At 43.7% G+C, this 19,167-nt stretch overlaps 1 protein-coding gene across 14 annotated transcripts in view; it reads left to right on the top strand.

The window, feature by feature from the left end:
• LOC134340450 (thyroid hormone receptor alpha) overlaps nucleotides 1-19,167 on the top strand; it is a 534,574-nt gene that overhangs the window by 235,902 nt on the left and 279,505 nt on the right. Inside the window, exon 3 of one of the 14 annotated variants that reach the window (XM_063037706.1) lies at nucleotides 7,391-7,541. The exons of the other annotated variants lie outside the window; for them this stretch is intronic. The gene's annotated coding sequence lies outside the window, so the exon portion shown is untranslated. The remainder of the gene's footprint in view (nucleotides 1-7,390; nucleotides 7,542-19,167) is intronic. 14 annotated transcript variants of the gene reach the window in all.

The raw sequence follows: 19,167 nt of genomic DNA on the forward strand, positions 1-19,167 counted from the left end.
ACTTCCGGGAGAGGTGGGATGTCTGAGTTAGTCACATGGGTGTAATTGGGTGGAGCAGGCTCATTGGGCTGGAAGGACTTATTGCCATGCTTTATTTCTAAATAAGTATTAAGATTTGTTAAGAAAAAATGAAAAAATGGAGGCAAGGTGGAGATTAACAGAAAATATACAATTTATGAAAGCAGGGTTTGAACAGTGAATCCCTATTGATGAAGGCTCTCAGCCCGAAACATCAAACATTTCTCCCCTCCATAGGTGCTGCCAAGTTCCTCCAGCATTTTGTGTATGTTGCTCAAGATTTTCAACATCTGTAGGATCTCTTGTGTTTCAGAATTCCTTTTGGTGCTTTAGGAAGCAACTAAGGCAATGGAACTTTCTTCTGTTTCAAAAATAAACTTTATTCATAATAAAAAAATACATATACTAGTACAGAAGAAAACCAGCACATGGCCATTTACATTCATAGTGTAGTTCAGTGTATACATTCACAATGTCATTGGTTCGATACATTAGTACTGTTAGCACCACTTCATGCACTGACCATCATTGGCTCTCTGGGGTGATGCAAACTGTGGATATTTATGGGGCCCCCACATTGGACCCAGCCTCTCAATGTCCAGTGGTTGAAGGACTTGAGATAGGAGCGTCTCTGCCACAAAGCTACTGCATTGGCTGCACCAAGCTTCAGTGCATACTTCAGCACAGCAGTACTTCATGGGCAGCATGCTAGCATACCTGTTAGCATAACACTTTACAGTTCCAGTCACCTGGGTTCAAACCCCACCGCTGTCTGTAAGGTGTTTGTACGTTCTCCCCCGTGACCGTGTGAATTATTCTGGGAGGAGGAGTGGACGGATGACACATATGCCAATTACAGCAGCAGTGAGAGCACTTCACGCCTGATAACCAGGTTCATGCCAGTTATTGAGAGGGAGTGCTCTCGCGCAGTCTGAATTTTTGATAGTCTTACCATCCACTCCAGACAAGTTTCGATACAGAGTTTGGCCACTCTGAACCAGGTCCTTGGCACCTTCAGGTAGTCAGACCTGACGTTGAAGGGGATGGAGGTCCATTTGAGTCAGTTGCTAAAGAGTATGTAGTTGACTCTGGCTCATGATACCAATTCAGACTGAACAGTTCACGGACACGTTCTGTTTTTACAGATGTCCAAATAAAGATTTCGTCTGTAGGTTGGGAAGTACTTATAAACGCTCAAAGACAGCTTCTATCTCACTATTATCAGACTCTTGAATGTACCTCTTATACGCTAAAGATAAATTCTTGATTTCCCAATCAACCTCGTCATGACCCTTGTAGTTTACTTGGTTACCTGCACTGCGCTTTCTCTATAACTATAACACAATATTGTGCATTTTGATTTTTCCTTTCTACTACCTCAATGTAGTGTTAGTAGTGCAATCTCTTGAGTCGAATATGATGTTCTCCAAAGGACGTGTGTATTGGTGGGTCCTCAGTCGTCTGTAAATGCTGATTTGGGATCCACATGTAGCCCCCCAGCCAGCCTCAGGGTCGCTCGGCTTGCTGTCGTCTAGGGAAACAGCTTCGGCCCTGCCATACTGGGGAATCAGTTTGCGTGGATGCTGTGTGATGTACCCCACCCCACCAAATAACAGACAATACACCTGATACAATTAAATGATTTACAATTTATAGATATTACTGGAACTATATAATTAATAGAAAATAAAATATAAAAGTAAAATAAAAGGCGCCACACTTATCAAAGTTCAATCTCTTCGTGCACAAAAACCGTTGGAGCTCAGGACCCTTCTTCTTCACCCGGCGACCCCTCGGATCACCTCGACCGGCCGCCTGGGACCAACAACGGTGGTCAACCAGACGCTCCACACGAGTCCGTCTCCGTCTCCTCTCCTCGCTGAATGCCCCGCTCGGGGTCCAACCCTGTTAGTGGACTCACAGCACCTTGTCCATCCTCTGTCTCTCTCTCTCTCGCGCCTTCTGCCCCAAAACCCTACGCATACAATATCTTACAGACACACCAAAAGCATAACAACTGTCCCAATTGGTTCATTCGTCCTCTTATCAATAGATAATCCAAAACAAACTGCTAGCGGGAGGACTTTCTCAGCAGTTAACATAACAAAGAAGCCCTTTAAATTATAACATAACAAAGAAGCCATTTTAATTAGACTACACAGTGAAATAAAAAAAAGAAACCCACTTACACACATAATCAGGATGTTTGGGTGGATTCCCTTAATGGAGAATGCCTGTGTATTATTTTATTACTTTATTGTCACCAAACAATTGATACTAGAGTGTACAATCATCACAGCGATATTTGATTCTGCGCTACGCGCTCCCTGGATTACAAATCGATAGTAAATAGTAAAAATTTAAATTATAAATCATAAATAGAAAATAGAAAAGGTAAAGTAAGGTAGTGCAAAAAGTCCAAGAGGCAGGTCTGGATATTTGGAGGGTACGGCCCAGATCCGGGTCAGGATCCGTTCAGCAGTCTTATCACAGTTGGAAAGAAGCTGTTCCCAAATCTGGCCGTACGAGTCTTCAAGCTCCTGAGCCTTCTCCCGGAGGGAAGAGGGACAAAAAGTGTGTTGGCTGGGTGGGTCGTGTCCTTGATTATCCTGGCAGCACTGCTCCGACAGCGTGTGGTGTAAAGTGAGTCCAAGGACAGAAGATTGGTTTGTGTGATGTGCTGCGCCGTGTTCACGATCTTCTGCAGCTTCTTTCGGTCTTGGACAGGACAACTTCCATACCAGGTTGTGATGCACCCTAGAAGAATGCTTTCTACAGTGCATCTATAAAAATTAGTGAGGGTTTTAGGGGACAGGCCAAATTTCTTTAGCTTTCTCAGGAAACAAAGGTGCTGGTGGGCCTTCTTGGCAGTGAACTCTGCTTGGTTGGACCAAGTCAGGTCATTTGTGATATTGACCCTGAGGAACTTAAAGTTTTTGACCTGTTCCACTTGCGCACCACCGATGTAAATTGGGTCGTGCAGTCCGCTACTCCTTCGAAGTCAACAACCAATTCCTTTGTCTTGCTGACATTGAGGGATAGGTTATTGTCTTCGCACCTTGCCACCAGGTTCTTAATTTCCTCTCTGTACTCAAACTCATCATTACCTGAGATACGGCCTACAATTGTGGTGTCATCAGCAAACTTATATATTGAGTTTGATGGATACTTGGCTACACAATCATGGGTGTACAGTGAGTACAGCAGGGGGCTGAGTACACAGCCTTGTGGGGTACTGGTGCTCAGAGTGATTGTAGAGGAGAGCTTGTCCCCTATTTTTACAGCCTGGGTCCTGTCTGTGAGGAAGTTGAAGATCCAGCTGCAGATCTGAGTGCTAAGGCCCAGGTTCTGGAGCTTAGGAATCAGTTTATTTGGAATGATGGTATTAAAGGCAGAGCTGTAGTCAATGAATAGGAGCCTTACATATGCGTCTTTATTCTCCAGGTGTTCTAAGGAGGAATGTAGGGCCAGAGAGATGGCATCTGCCATTGACCTGTTTCTCCGGTAGGCGAATTGCAAAGCGTCGAGGTTGACTGGTAGGCTGTGGTTGATGTGTGCCATAACCAATCTCTCGAAGCACTTCATAACAATTGATGTCAGAGCCACAGGTCGATAGTCATTCAGGCATGCCACCTTGCTCTTCTTTGGCACTGGGATTATCATTGCCTTCTTAAAACATGAGGGGATCTTAGACTGAAGCAAGGAGCAGCTGAAGACGTCAGCAAACACTCCAGCTAGCTTGCTTGCACAGGCCCGGAGAACCCGTCCTGGGATGCCATCTGGGCCCGTCACCTTCCTTGGATTTATCTTCAGGAAGGCCCTTCTAACGTCCTCCTCGGTGACGATGAATCTCGATGCCACCAGGTCTGGTTCATCCGGAGGGAGCGGGACCGTCCTCTTCTGTTTGAATCTTGCATAGAATACGTTAAGTTCGTCAGGAAGAGAAGCGCCACAGTTATTGATATTCCCAGCCTTTTCTTTGCGCCCAGTGATCTCATTTAGACCCTGCCATAGTCTACTGGCATCCCTCTGGTTAGCCTGGACTTCCAACTTGGCTCGATATTGCCTCTTGGCGCCCTTAATGGCTTTCTGGAGTTCACACCTGGATTCCGTGTAGCGACTGGTATCCCCGGACCTAAAAGCCGCAGCTCTAGCCTTCAAGAGGGACTTGACCTCATAATTCATCCAAGGTTTCCGGTTAGGGAATACCCGGATCGCCTTGCGAGACACACAGTCCTCCGTGCATTTCCAAATAAAGTCCGTGACAGCTGAGGCATACTCATCGAGGATAGCTGCCGAGTCCTTGAATACTAACCAGTCCACCGATTCAAAGCAGTCACGGAGGACCTCATCTGTTTCCTCCGTCCAATGCGACACTACTTTTGACACCGTGACCTCCCGCTTCAGTTTCTGTTTGTAAGCCGGGAGGAGGAGTATGGCCTAATGGTCTGATTTTCCGAAGTGAGGTCGTGGGAACGGTAGGCATCCTTGACTGCTGAGTAGCAGTGGTCAAGTATATTCGGGCCTCTAGTGGAGCAGGAGACATGTTGGTAAAACTTTGGCAGCACCTTTCTGAGGTTGGCCTGGTTAAAGTCCCCGGCTGAAATGAGCAAAGCCTCAGGATACCTGGTCTCAAGTTCACTGATGTTGGCATACAGTATGTTCAGAGCACGCTCCACGTCCGGCTGGGGAGGAATGTAGACTGCTGTCAGTATGACCGAGGTGAATTCCCGTGGCAGATAGTAGGGACGACACTTCACTGACAGGTGTTCCAGGTCTGGGCTGCAGGAGCTTGTCAGTGCCACTGTGTCCGAGCACCACGCAGTGTTGATCAGTAGGCAGACACCACCTCCCCTCGTCTTGCCTGAAGACGCCGTGCAGTCCATCCGATGGATCGAAAATCTCTCCAGTCAGATGGCACAGTCTGGTATGGCAGGGGAGAGCCAGGTTTCGGTGAAACAGAATACACAGCAGTTCTGCATCTCCCTGTAGTAGGTAAGTCTCCCTTTAAGATCATCCACCTTGTTCTCTATGGCTTGCACATTAGCTAGTAGGATGGTGGGCACAAGGACCCAGAAGCCCCTCAGCTTCAATCTGACCAGCAGCCCAGCTCTTTTCCCACGCTTCTTCGGTAAGTAGTGCATCTTTCCAGGTTTCCATTGATGCAGTGTGTTGTTGTCAGCTCTTTGAGGTTGGTGGACGTGTCCTGTGGGGATTGATCGGTGGGTCACGTCATCGGGCGCTCTGGGTCGGGCCAAGTGACGGGGGAGGCTCCGCTGCCACTTCTAGCTGCCAGGGGCCCGGGCTGTCGATTGGGTCAGGCCCCGAAACCGACACTTAATCCCGGAGGGCCGGGCTCCTGGCTGAAACAAGTCCGTTAGCTGAGTCATGGTTGCGGAGGCCTCATTAATTAGTTTAATGTGGGAAGGTTGATGCACAGGCAGCCACCACACAGTCCTTAACAGATCTGGACCAGAGTCCGGTAGCATGGAGTGCAAAATGACTGGAGACCCTTCACTTCTGCAGCCTTTCTCCGGCTTGACTGCCATTGTGATGTCTAATCATCTTCCGCCTGCTCCACCATTGAGGCCTGTTTATCTCGAATCTCCCCCTTGGCCTTACCGCCATGGGTGACCCTACCAGGAGCTAAGCACCAGAGGCCAAACTCCAGATGCCATCGCTCTTGGGATCTCAGGAACTCACAAGGTTCTCCACCATGACAAAGAGACAGTCCGCAATGTACACTTAAGCGCGTGGAATGATCTGCCTGGACAGCAGGCAGACAAAAACAAAACTTTTCACTGTATCTTGGTAAATGTGACATTAATAAACCAATTCCAAAATACACAACAATCACTTGATAAAGTAACCACACTTGCACAGTATTAGCATCAAAGTTACATAAGATTAATAAGAAAGACAATTACCAGAAGAGGAGAAGGAGTGTATATGTAATGTTGCAGCTATATAGGACCCTGGTCAGACCCCACTTGGGAGTACTGTGCTCAGTTCTGGTCGCCTCACTACAGGAAGGATGTGGAAACCATAGAAAGGGTGCAGAGGAGATGTACAAGGATGTTGTCTGGATTGGGGAGCATGCCTTATGAGAATAGGTTGAGTGAACTCGGCCTTTTCTCCTTGGAGTGAGGAAGGATGAGAGGTGACCTGATAGACGTGTATTAGATGATGAGAGGCATTGATCGTGTGGATAGTCAGAGGCTTTTTCCCAGGGCTGAAATGGTTGCCAGAAGAGGGCACAGGTTTATGGTGCTGGGGAGTAGGTACAGAGGAGATGTCAGGGGTAAGTTTTTTACACAGAGAGTGGTGAGTGTGTGGAATGGGCTGCCAGCAACAGTGGTGGAGGCGGATACGATAGGGTCTTTTAAGAGACTTTTGGATAGGTACATGGAGCTTAGAAAAATAGAGGACTATGGGTAACCCTAGTAATTTCTAAGGTAGGGACAAGTTCGGCACAACTTTGTGGTCTGAAGGGCCTGTATTGTGCTGTAGGTTTTCTATGTTTCTATACTAATTTTGTTTCTTGTAGAAACAAATTTATGTACATATATTGGACTTCTGAATTTAATAATATCATGGAACCATTTTCATATGTAGGGGGTGTCCAGGAGTCAGGCATTCTTAACCTTGGGACAGGCTGTACAGTTTCTGAGAAGAGCATAACTTAGCCTATGCCAGCACAGAGGTTGTAGTTTTAATTGGTTGCTTTTTGAGGAACCAGACAAAAAAGGCTTCTTTGTACTTTAGTGGGTATAAAATGCTTTGGCCTTTCTGAAGTTTGTGAAATGCTATATAAACGTTTCTAGTCCTTTTTTAAGACTTTAATTGAGGATTGGTGCAAAACATGGAGAGGAGATATAATTTGAGCGAAAGCATAGAAGGAACCCAACTAATGTAGTGTATTTCTGTGACTTACCACATGACGAATAGCCAACTGCAACCTTGCCAGCAAGGATGGAATTTACAGTGCCGTCCATGGCAGCTTCCCTCTGCCTCTTAACAGCCAGCTGCAGAATCCTTGCAGAAAGCTAGCCCACATGCAGCAGATGACGCAATGGGTTCTAAAGGGGCACGGAAGGGGCTTATATTGGTTTTTGTATGTCGTTTTTTTGAGAAATTATTCTGTAGCAGCTCTATTGGTTACTGCTTTCTAATTGTCTCATGCCGTATTTTTATTCCTCGTCAAAGTTTGCCAACAAGCTTTCCATATTTATGCATTTCTTTCAGAACACAAAGTTAAGCTGACTCCCTTTAGTGCGTAGTGTAACAGACAGCTAACCAAGTTGATTTGGTTTGTACGTTTTCTAATGCTAGTTTTTCAAAGTCATTTTCCCTCTGCATTTGTTCCTTATAGCATTCTGCCATGTTGATTCCTGACATTCTCTGCTTTGCTGAGTGACGGCTACTTGGAGTCGGGAGTAAAGTACTGAAAGATGTTGTAAACCCAAAATAAAGGGAGCCAGTCTGACAGCATTGTGGAGAGAGGAAAAAAACTGACATTTCAGGTCAGTGCCTTCCAACAGAACTGCAAAATATTACAGATTAGCTTAATGTGGGAATAATATGGGAAACTAACAATAGCGAGGTCAAAGTTCTAAGTGTGGGATGATCAGACAAAAGGGAAAGTCTGTGATACAGTGGAGTGTGGGTGGGATTAAAAGCCAATAAAATGGTAGAGTTTTGGCTCACCTATAGAAGGCAGAGGGTGGTAGTATATGAAATGTACGGTATTCTGCCTGGAGGTCAGTGAACAGTGGTGTTCAACGGGGAACTGTTCTGGGACCTCTGCTCTTTGTGATTTTTGTAAATGACTTAGATGAGGAAGTGGAAAGGTGGGTTAGTAAGTTTGTAGGTAACGTGAAGGTTGGTGGTGCTGTGGATAGTGTAGAAGGTTGTCGTTCAACAGACATTGATAGGATGCAAAGCTAGGTTGAGAAGTGGTAGATGGAGTGCAATCCAGAAATGTGTGAACTAATACACTTTGGAAGGTGAACTTGAGGGCAGAATACAGAGTTAATGGCAGTATTTATAGAAGTTGGTAGGAGCAGGGGTCCACATTACAAATTGATAAAGTGGTTAGGAAGACATATGGTGTGTTGGCTTTCAAGACTTGGGGTATTGAATTCAAAAGCCACAAAGTAACGTTCTAGCTCTATAAAATTCTGATTACTACATACTTGAGTAGTGTGTTTGTTTCTGGTCACCTCATTATTATAGGAAAGATGTGGAAGCTTTGGAGAGGGTGCAAAAGAGATTTACCAGATGTTAGAACGCATATTTTATGAGGATAGCTTGAGCGAGTTAGGACTTTTCTGTTTGGGACAAGGAAGGATGAAAGGGTTAGATTGATCTTGGAGTAAGTTGTAAGGTTGGCAGGACATCGTAGGCTGTTCTGTGTTCTATGCCAAGCTTCACTGGAATAGTGTGGGAAACCAACAATAGCAAGGTCAAAGCATGAGTAGAATAAAGAATTAAAGCTGGTTTTCAAACTTACAGCTTGGCAAATTGTCTTGACAGGTTACTTAATGGTCAGAGGAAATACCTGGTTCTGTGCTCCTGTGATTTTCCACACATTTCCTTGGATGAGGGAAGATTTGATAGTGGTGTACATAATTATGAGGGGTGTAGGTAGGGTAGATGTTAGCAGGCTAACAGAGTAGATGTTTCCACAGAAGTTGGGTGAGACTACAACTGGAGGTCATGGGTTAAGAGTGAAAGTTGAAATGTTTAAGAGAAACATGAGGAGGAGCTTCTTCACTCAAGGGGGTGGGGTGAGAGTGTGGGATGAGCTGCCAGCGAACGTGGTGAATATGGGTTTGATTTCAACATTTAAGATAAATTTGGATAGGTACATGGATGGGAGAGGTATAGAGATCTGGTTGTGGATTGATGGGACTATGCAGATTAATAATTTGGCATGGATTTGGTGGACTGAGGGACCTGTTTCTGTGCTGTAGCGTTCAATGACTCTATTTGAACCCCCAGCAACAACTGCTGGGCAGAATGGCGCCTCCAGATGATTGGTCTCCCCTGAGTGAAGAAGCGGAGGCTAACTTTAGTACTTTGACATAAGCTTCCCCCCCAGCTAGATCAGTTAACTCAGGAAGCTAAAACTGAGCCTTGCCTCTCTGGGCCTGCAAGATTGCCAATTGGAGAACTTCCCTAACTGTTGCAGAAGACAGCGGGTTTTGATTATTACAAGCCTTTTGTTCTTTGCTAAGATAATTGTGAATAACATATAGTAACCACTGGAATCTCCACACTGACCTGAGAGTAGGCTCGCAATCTAATTAGATGAATTCTTGATAGTTTACACCAATTACTGCTCAGGCAGCTTTTCTTATTTCCAGTATTTTTCTACAACGAACAATAAGAAACAATGTACAGCAGGATCTTGGGATTCAAGTCCATAGCTCCCTGAAAGTGGCTGCACAAGGTAAAGTCAAGTCAAAGTACATTTATTATCAAAGTACTTATATGTTACCATATGCTACCTTGAGATTAATTTATTGCAGGCATTTACTGGGAATAAATACAACAGAATTTATGAAAGGCTATGCATTAAAAAAGGCTCACAAATAACCAATCTGCAAAAGAAGACAATGTATGCAAAAAATAATACTGAGAACATGAGTTGCAAAGAGTCCCCTGAAGTAAGTCTGCACATTGTACAATCAGTTCAGAGTTGTGGTGAGTGAAGGTATCTGCACTGGTTCAGGAGTCTGATGGTTGTAGGGTAACAACTGTTCTTGAACCTGGTGGTTTGAGGCTTCTGTACCTCCTGCCTGATGGTAGTAGTTAGAGGAGAGCATGGTCTGGATGGTGGGGGCCTTGTTGATGGATGCTGCTTTCTTGTGGCAGAGCTCCTTGTAGATGTGCTGAATGGTGGGGAGGGCTTTTCCTGTGATGGACTGGGCTATATCCACTACTTTTTGTGGGCTGTTCCATTCATGGGCACTAGTGTTTCCATACCAAACCATGATGCAACCAGTCAATATACTCTCCACTGTGCATCTATGGAAGGTTGTCAAAGTTTGTCAAGTAGATAGAGTGGTTATGGAAGTGTATAGATGGCATCCTTGCCTTCATTGATTGGGGCACGGAGCATAAGAATCAGTAAGTCATGTTGCAACTATATAAAACTTTGGTTAGGCTGCACTTCAACTTGTATAATTCTGGTCTCCCCATTAAAAGAAGGATGTAGAGGTGTTGGAAAGGGAACAAAAGATGTTTGCCAAGATACTTCCTGGATTAGAGGGTTTAAGTTATAAAGAGAGTCTGAACAAACTTGGGTTGTTTTCTATACAGTGTCGGAAGTGAGGAGAGACCTGATAGAAGTTTATAAAACTGTGGAACGTAACGTAGACAGAATCTTTCTTCCAGGCAGAACTGTCAAGTACTAGAGAACAAGCATGTAAGGTGAGAGGAGGAAACGTTTAAAAGAGATAAGAAAACAACCCGAGTTTGCCCAACCCCTCATTATAGCTCATGCCCTCCAATCCAGACAACATCCTGGTAAACCTCTTCTGCACCCTCTCCAAAGCCCCACAAGAAGTGCTGGATTGGAGCCCAGTCCATCACAGGCAAAGCCCTCTCCACCACTGAGCACACCTACAAAGATTGCTTCCACAAGAAAGCAGCATCCACTATCCAGAACTCCCACCAATTCAGACCATGCTTTCTTCTTGCTGCTGCCATCAAAAAAAGAGGAACAGGAGCCTTAGAATCTACGCCATCAAGTTCAGGGACAGTTATTACCCTTCAACCATCAGGCTCCTGAACCAGCAGAGATAACTTCACTCACCTCAACACTGAACTGATTCCACAACCTATGGACTCACCTTCAAGGATCGTACAACTTAAGTTCTCAAATATACAGTATATATTTTTTATTTTTTTATTTGCACAGATTGTCTTCTTTTGCACATTGGTTGTTTGTCGGTCTTTGTGTGTGTGTGTAGATTTTCAATGATTCTATTGAGATTTTTTGTTCTACTCTGAATGCCTGTAAGAAAATAAATCACAAGGTTGTATATGGTGACATAGACAGTGTGTACTTTGATAATAAATTTACTTTGAACTTTGAGCATCCTTCCTATAATGGGGCAACCAGAAATGAATGTAATACTCCAGATGTGGCCTAACTGGAGTTTAATGAAGGTGCAACATGACTTCCTGACTTTTGAACTCAATTCCTCAACTAATCAACCTATGCAGCCACTTCAGGGAGCTGTAATCTTGGACCCCAAGATCCCTCTGCTCTTCGCCACTGTTAAGGGTGTTGCCAGTAACAGTGTACTGTCTTACATTTGATGTTGGACTGTCATCTTCAGCCTATCCCATTTTCCCTTTGTTCTTTCCATCCCTCCTCGATGCATTTTAACACACGTTTGTTTTCTCATTTTTCCAGTTGTCATGAAGAATTGTTGAGCTAAGACATTAACTCTATGTATTCTTCCAACAGATACAGTCTAAATATCATCTGCTTTCCCTCTTCATCACGGATCTGCCCACTGCCCCAAAGCCCATCACATAATTGAACCTTTGAACTGCCACCTTGACCACTACTGAATCCGCCACCAAACAGTACTAACTGCCACTCACCCATGTTCCTCACCAGCATCCCCCTGACCTCAGCGGTTAGCATACTGTGTCTCCTGCTCGTTGCCACTAATTGAATCCCCTTTTACAATTGGGACCCTAACCACTCACGACAGAATCCCCAATCTCTTGCAAGCAATGCTACTTCAGCATGCCCTCCCTCACCCCAGTCCTTTTACTCTCAAAGCCCAGCTCTATCCTTGTGTTATAGAAATAACCACCACCCACATACACTTCCTCATTGCTCCCACAACGAGGTAGCTGAAGCAAAAAAACCCCACAGAAAACAATTTTAAGCTGGTTTGCAGCTTTCTTTTCAAGAAAGTTATATTTCCAGAATGTGCCTTCAAGTTAAAATCCATTTCTGTGGCTCAAACTTCATGCTTGGTTTCCCTGTGGAATCCTTTCAGGAAATGAAAAGTCAGATTCCACAACTTCAGGGGCCAAAGTCAGGTTTATAAACTGAATAAGTTGCACATTTTTAGTATCCTTCACTCCCAAATCAATCATGACAGATTAGAGATTCTTCTCTTGGCTCCTTCTGATGGTTTTGGAGCGCATTCTCCAACCAGCCCACCATGTCCCGCATCAATTCATCTCTGTCCTCGCCTTCCCAACTCTCCAATGCCTTCTCTGGACACCTCTTGTTGGCTCCTGCCATATTCTCTATGCCGCTCCCCTCTGTATGACTGACAAATGTAATTTTAGCCCCCACCCAAGCCCTGAAGGAAAAAATTATCTTTGGTCGCCAGCATTAACCCTACATTGAGAATACTTGTCTCCCTCTGGACTTAGCCCCCACACATTTGGTATCCAATGTGCACAGTGGAATACAACCGGCAGCTGTTTTGTTGCACCATGAGTCAATAGCTGAAGGTTGCCAACCTGCCCCACTTCCCCACCACAAATACAGATAATAATCTCATCCCTGTTATATAGGACATAGAGCATAGAACTTTACAGCTGAGGAACAGACTCCTTGGCCTACGATTCCTGAGCTGAACACAATGCCAAATTAAATTATACCTCTTTCTCACCATATCCCCATTCGCTGTATATTTACGTGTCCATCTTAACAGCCTCTTAAATGCCATCGGTGTAATTGCTTCAACCGCTACCCCGAGTAACCTATTCCAGGCGTCAACCACCCTCTATGTAAAAAAAACCTTTCCACTCTTTAAACTTTCCCCCTCTCACCTTAAAGGCATGTCCTCCAGTACAATGCAGTCTTGAGACCAAAAGAAGAGGATGGCTGTTCAAAGGATATGAGTAGAATTTCTCATGTCATAAAAATTCCTTTAAGGGTCAAGGGCTCATCAAATGGTTCAAATATGGATTACAGTAGGTGACATTCAATCTGAAGAAAAGGCTTGTAAAAATGACAAATAAAACATTAACATTGAGGACTGGGGTTTAAGAGTTCAACAAAGGACAAAGTGCAGAAGTAGAGGGCTGAGGTTTAAAATAAGGTGGGGAGAGTGGAGAATGAAGAGAGCTGAGTGGAAGCATTTTTGCACAGATGGTGATGAGCTGCCAGAGCAGGTACAGTTATGATATTTAAAAGATATTTAGATAGGTACATGGATAGAAAGATTTGGAGGGATCTAGGCCAAATGCAAGCAAGTAGGACTAGCTTTGTTAGACATCTTGGATGGCATGGACAAGCTGGGTCTTGCTATATAACTCTGACTCCTTGACCAAGAAATTAATTTTTAAAAAGGGAGTGTACAGTATATGAAAGTAAACATAGAAACATAGAAAACAGGTGCAGGAGTAGGCCATTCGGCCCTTCGAGCCTGCACCGCCATTTATTATGATCATGGCTGATCATCCAACTCAGAACCCCGCCCCAGCCTTCCCTCCATACCCCCTGACCCCCATAGCCACAAGGGCCATATCTAACTCCCTCTTAAACATAGCCAATGAACTGGCCTCAACAGTTTGCTGTGGCAGAGAATTCCACAGATTCACCACTCTCTGTGTGAAGAAGTTTTTCCTAATCTCGGTCCTAAAAGGCTTCCCCTCTATCCTCAAACTGTGACCCCTCGTTCTGGACTTCCCCAACATCGGGAACAATCTTCCTGCATCTAGCCTGTCCAATCCCTTTAGGATCTTATACGTTTCAATCAGATCCCCCCTCAATCTTCTAAATTCCAACGAGTACAAGCCCAGTTCATCCAGTCTTTCTTCATATGAAAGTCCTGCCATCCCAGGAATCAATCTGGTGAAGCTTCTTTGTACTCCCTCTATGGCAAAGATGTCTTTCCTCAGATTAGGGGACCAAAACTGCACACAATACTCCAGGTGTGGTCTCACCAAGGCCTTGTACAACTGCAGTAGTACCTCCCTGCTCCTGTACTCGAATCCTCTCGCTATAAATGCCAGCATACCATTCGCCTTTTTCACCGCCTGCTGTACCTGCATGCCCACTTTCAATGACTGGTGTATAATGACACCCAGGTCTCGTTGCACCTCCCCTTTTCCTAATCGGCCACCATTCAGATAATAATCTGTTTTCCTATTTTTGCCACCAAAGTGGATAACTTCACATTTATCCACATTAAATTGCATCTGCCATGAGTTTGCCCACTCACCCAACCTATCCAAGTCACCCTGCATCCTCTTAGCATCCTCCTCACTGCTAACACTGCCACCCAGCTTCGTGTCATCCGCAAACTTGGAGATGCTGCATTTAATTCCCTCATCCAAGTCATTAATATATATTGTAAACAACTGGGGTCCCAGCACTGAGCCTTGCGGTACCCCACTAGTCACTGCCTGCCATTCTGAAAAGGTCCCGTTTATTCCCACTCTTTGCTTCCTGTCTGCTAACCAATTCTCCACCCACACCAATACCTTACCCCCCAATACCGTGTGCTTTAAGTTTGCACACTAATCTCCTGTGTGGGACCTTGTCAAAAGCCTTTTGAAAATCCAAATATACCACATCCACTGGTTCTCCCCTATCCACTCTACTAGTTACATCCTCAAAAAATTCTATGAGATTCGTCAGACATGATTTTCCTTTCACAAATCCATGCTGACTTTATCCGATCATTTCACCGCTTTCCAAATGTGCTGTTATCACATCTTTGATAACTGACTCCAGCAGTTTCCCCACCACCGACGTTAGGCTAACCGGCCTATAATTCCCCGGTTTCTCTCTCCCTCCTTTTTTAAAAAGTGGGGTTACATTAGCCACCCTCCAATCCTCAGGAACTAGTCCAGAATCTAACGAGTTTTGAAAAACAAGGATCAAGGAACAAATTTATTCATATATACATTTACAAGTATTAGGAATTTGTTGTGGTGTATTCGTCTGGGCACAACATGCAACAACAAAACAAAATAATAACATTCAACAATTATAAAGAATGAAGTGTTATATAAAAACAAATTCAGAGGTTAAAGTACAGATATGGAATAAAATGTGTATGAATTCATCAATACCAACATGTATTTACAATGTTAGCAGAGGACATTGTAAAAAGTGGTTTAAGGTGTTTACAGTGCAGTGCAGTGACTGAGGTAACAGGTAGAGTGGGTGGGGAGGCAGCTAACTAGAATGGTTGATCAGATTAATTGTGTAGAGCAAGACATTTTTAGGATGGCGTAGTTTTTGTTTTAATAGCCCTATAGTGCTTTTTAGAAAGGAGCTTTAGGAAAAGGCAGTTTGTAGGTTGGGGAGTGTCAAACAACAAACATGAAATAGACTGCAAGAAACCAGCAGTGTAATCATCCCCATGGCCTGAGTTTTGAATTAATGTCATCTTTTAATGGAAGATTCTACTCTATGTACTGCCAATGTGATCAGAGGAAAGTAGCAGGAAAAAGAGTAGTCAAAAGGAAAAGATTAGTGTGGTGAAATGTGGGTTCCTTGCAGAGATGGGAGCAATTATAATGAGTAATGAGAAAATGGAAGAGGAATTAAATAAGTACGTTGTCTATCTTCAAAGAAACACAGAGCCTCAGAACTACTGGTAAATGAAGGCCTAGTTCAGATGAAGAAGTAAAAATAAACATTATTAGTAAGGAAGTTCGACTAAAGATGCTAATGGTCCTGATAAATCCAAGGATGTGATGGTCTACGTTTCAGAATTTTGAGGGAGGTTGTAATGTAGATAGTGGATATTCTTGTTACCATCTTTCAAAATTTGATGAATTCTGGATTAGTTTCTGAAAATTGAAATGTAGGAAGTTGACTGCACTATTTCAGAAAGGTGCAAGAGTAGAAACAGGAAACTACCAACCTATTAGTCCAGTGTCAGTTGTTGAAAAATTGCTGACATTTATAATAAAGGATATGACATCCAAGAAAATAATAATGTTTGAACAGAGTCAATATAGATTTATGAAAGGGCAATCAAGTTTGACTAATCTACTGAGGTGGAACCTAGTGGATAGAACCAGTGGCTGTGGTGTTTTGGATTATTGGAAGGTTTTTGATGAACTTGACGTTGATGAACAATGGCCTAATTCTGCTCTTATGTCTTATGTCTAAGGTTAGAACACCTGGAATTGAGTGCACTAGCATGGAGTTTATGGGCATTTGCTAATCAGATAGAAAATAAAGAACAGGAAGAAATGGGTCTTTCTCAAGTTGGCAGGCTGTGGCTAGTGGGGTACCATAACAATCAACACTTAGGCTATGATCTTTCATAATCTACATCAATGATTTGGCTGAGGAAACTAAATGTAACATTTCAGGCTTGCAGACGACATGAAACTAAGTGGGAATGTGAGTAACACTGAGGAAGCAAAGAGGCTTCAGGAAAAGTTGGCTAAGCTAAGGGTATGAGCAGCAAAATGGTAGGTGGATTGCAGCGTGTAAAGAATGAAGGTTATTCACTTTGGTAGAACAAGAAGAAACAATGAATATTTTTTAAGTGGTGAGAGATTGGGTAATATTAATGTTCAAAGACATCTGGGTTACAAGTTACTGACAGCCATAAGAGAAACTCTTAGATAGGCACATGGATGATAGAAAAATGGAGGGCTATGTAGGAGGGAAAGGTTAGATTGATATTCGAGTAGGTTCAAAGGTAGTGCAACATTGTGGGCTGAAGGGCCTGTGCTGTGCTGTATGTTCTGTTTCAGTGCTATGCCATTGTACCACCCCAAAAAAAAAACAAATGGTGAGGGGATTGGACAGGAAAATAGTGATAAATTAGAAAATTAGCCATGATCCTCAGAATATGAGCTTGGCCTTAGAGGCTGATTGGTGTACTTGTGCCCCGAATCCTAATGTTCTTATTGATGGAAAGTAACTGGAAGCATCTAGAGAAAGATGACAACAGCGGGTTAAAGTAGAGAGGGAACGAAAGTGTCTGAGAAACAGCAAAAAAAGGCAAAGTTTGAGTACTAACAAAGCTCTGTTTGCAGAGGGAACCTCTCTCGCATTACACCCTCCAAGAGAGCAACAACAGCTTGCAGTTTACAGCTTCAGTCACATACCATTTGATTACAAGATGGAAAGTCTAGGCACTTGGTGTTTGTGCTGGTGAACCAAGCCCAACAAGAATCTGCCATAAGAATTCCCAGTGCGAGAATTCCCAATTCCAGAGAACTGGAACCACTGTGAGAGTCAGTGCTGGGGGAAGTGAATCTAGTGGGAGTCATGGGCGCGTGATACCAAACCCAATGAGAGTCAGCGTCAGGGAAATGAAACCCAGTGAAATTCAGCTGGAAGAATGGAATGTCAGTGCGAGTTGGTCCCTGGGCACAGATCCCAGTAAATGTTGGTGGCGGGGGGATAGCAGATAAAGTTATTGACTCCTGTAGAGGAGAAAAGAACAAAATATAATTCTCCAGAACCTTTGCTGTCATATCATGACGTGTAGATGAAGGGTCTCGAACTGAACAGTCAACAGTCTATTTCCCTGCTCAAGTGCTGCCTGACTCACTGAGTTTCTGCACCATGTTTTTTATTGCTGTCTTTTCACAGCTTGCTCTGTATTTCCTTTGTCTCTTCCTGTGCCTCTACCCACTAAACAGGAAAAGCAACTCTGGTTCCCACTCCGACTACTCAGTTTTACAATTAGCACTTTTTAAAAACTATTAATCCCAGCATATTTTAATAATTCATTCCCCACCCACTCCTTTCTTAATCCTGTGACAGCCACCAGCTCTACCTTCTCTTTACTTTTCCTGTCCTCAGGTCTTAAGCACTGTACCACTGAATGCCTTCATCTGCTGTGGAATTCTCTCCACTGGCATGGCTATCCCTCTGCCTCCTCTTCTGAGGAGAGGCCCATTGAAACCTAGCTCTTTGACCAGATTTACTGTCACTGACACAGTGCTGTTCACTCAATGTTAGTGTTTTTGTTTTTGCACCATTCTCTGTAAACTTTAGACACTGTTGTGTGAGAAATTTCAAAGAGATCAGCAGTTTCTGAGATACTCAAACCACCCTGTCTGGTACCAACAATCATTCCATGGTCAGTCACTTAGATCACATTCCTTTCCCATTCTAATATTTGGTTTGAACAGCAACTGAACCTCTTGACCATGTCTGCATGCTTTTATGCATTGAGTTGCTGCTACATGATATTTGCATTAACAAGTAGGTGTACCTAATAAAGTGGCCATTGAGTGTAAATGCAGCCTTACACAGACTTCAGTGATGAAAAGCAGCAAACGGAACGCAGTTTCAGGTTCATGCAGTGACTTAAAAATCCCCTCCAAATAATCAACTCAAGCCAGTGACACCACATGCTCTAAATGAATAGTTTAGGGAGTATGCATTATGATCAGAGATTAAGGGAGCTAGGGCTTTACTCTTTGCAGAGAAGGAGGATGAGCGTAGACATGATAGAGGTGTACAAGATAATAAGAGGAATAGATAGAGTGGATAGCCAGCGCCTCTTCCCCAGGGCACCACTGCTCAATACAAGGGGATATGGCTTTAAGGTAAGGAGTGGGAAGTTCAAGGGGGATACTAGAGGAGGGTTTTTCACTCAGAGAGTGGTTGGTGCGTGGAATATACTGCCTGAGTCAGTGGTGAAGGCAGATACACTAGTGAAGTTTAAGAGACTACTAGACAGGTATATGGAGGAATTTAAGGTGGGGGGTTATATGGGAGGCAGTGTCTGAGGGTCGGCACAACATTGTGGGCCGAAGGGCCTGTACTGTGCTGTACTATTCTATTAATAACGTTAAAGCAAAAGGGCACATTCAATGGTGTTGTATATAAGGTTATGACATGGAGGCATTTCAGAACTCAGGAATCGATGATCACTTGCTCTGAGAGTATTTCTGAGCTATAAAGTCAATCCAGAATGCTGAGTGTCCCTGTAAAAAATAGATTTAACATTGTTAGTCAGCAAGAGATTTTGCTAGGATTTGCAAAGCCATTCTTATTCATATTCTATGACTTTGTGTTGTACTGTTGCCAATCATCATTTTGCCTGTTTAAGAATCGAATGTGTAGTTGGAGCTGCTTGTATTGTCCTGTAATTAGCAGCTTAACAATACACTCCTACATAATGATCCCTCTGATAGAGTTTCATAGCTAAGATTTCCTAATTATTT

Source organism: Mobula hypostoma, chromosome X1 (genome assembly GCF_963921235.1).
Source record: "Mobula hypostoma chromosome X1, sMobHyp1.1, whole genome shotgun sequence".
In the NCBI taxonomy this organism is placed as follows: Eukaryota; Metazoa; Chordata; class Chondrichthyes; order Myliobatiformes; family Myliobatidae; genus Mobula; species Mobula hypostoma.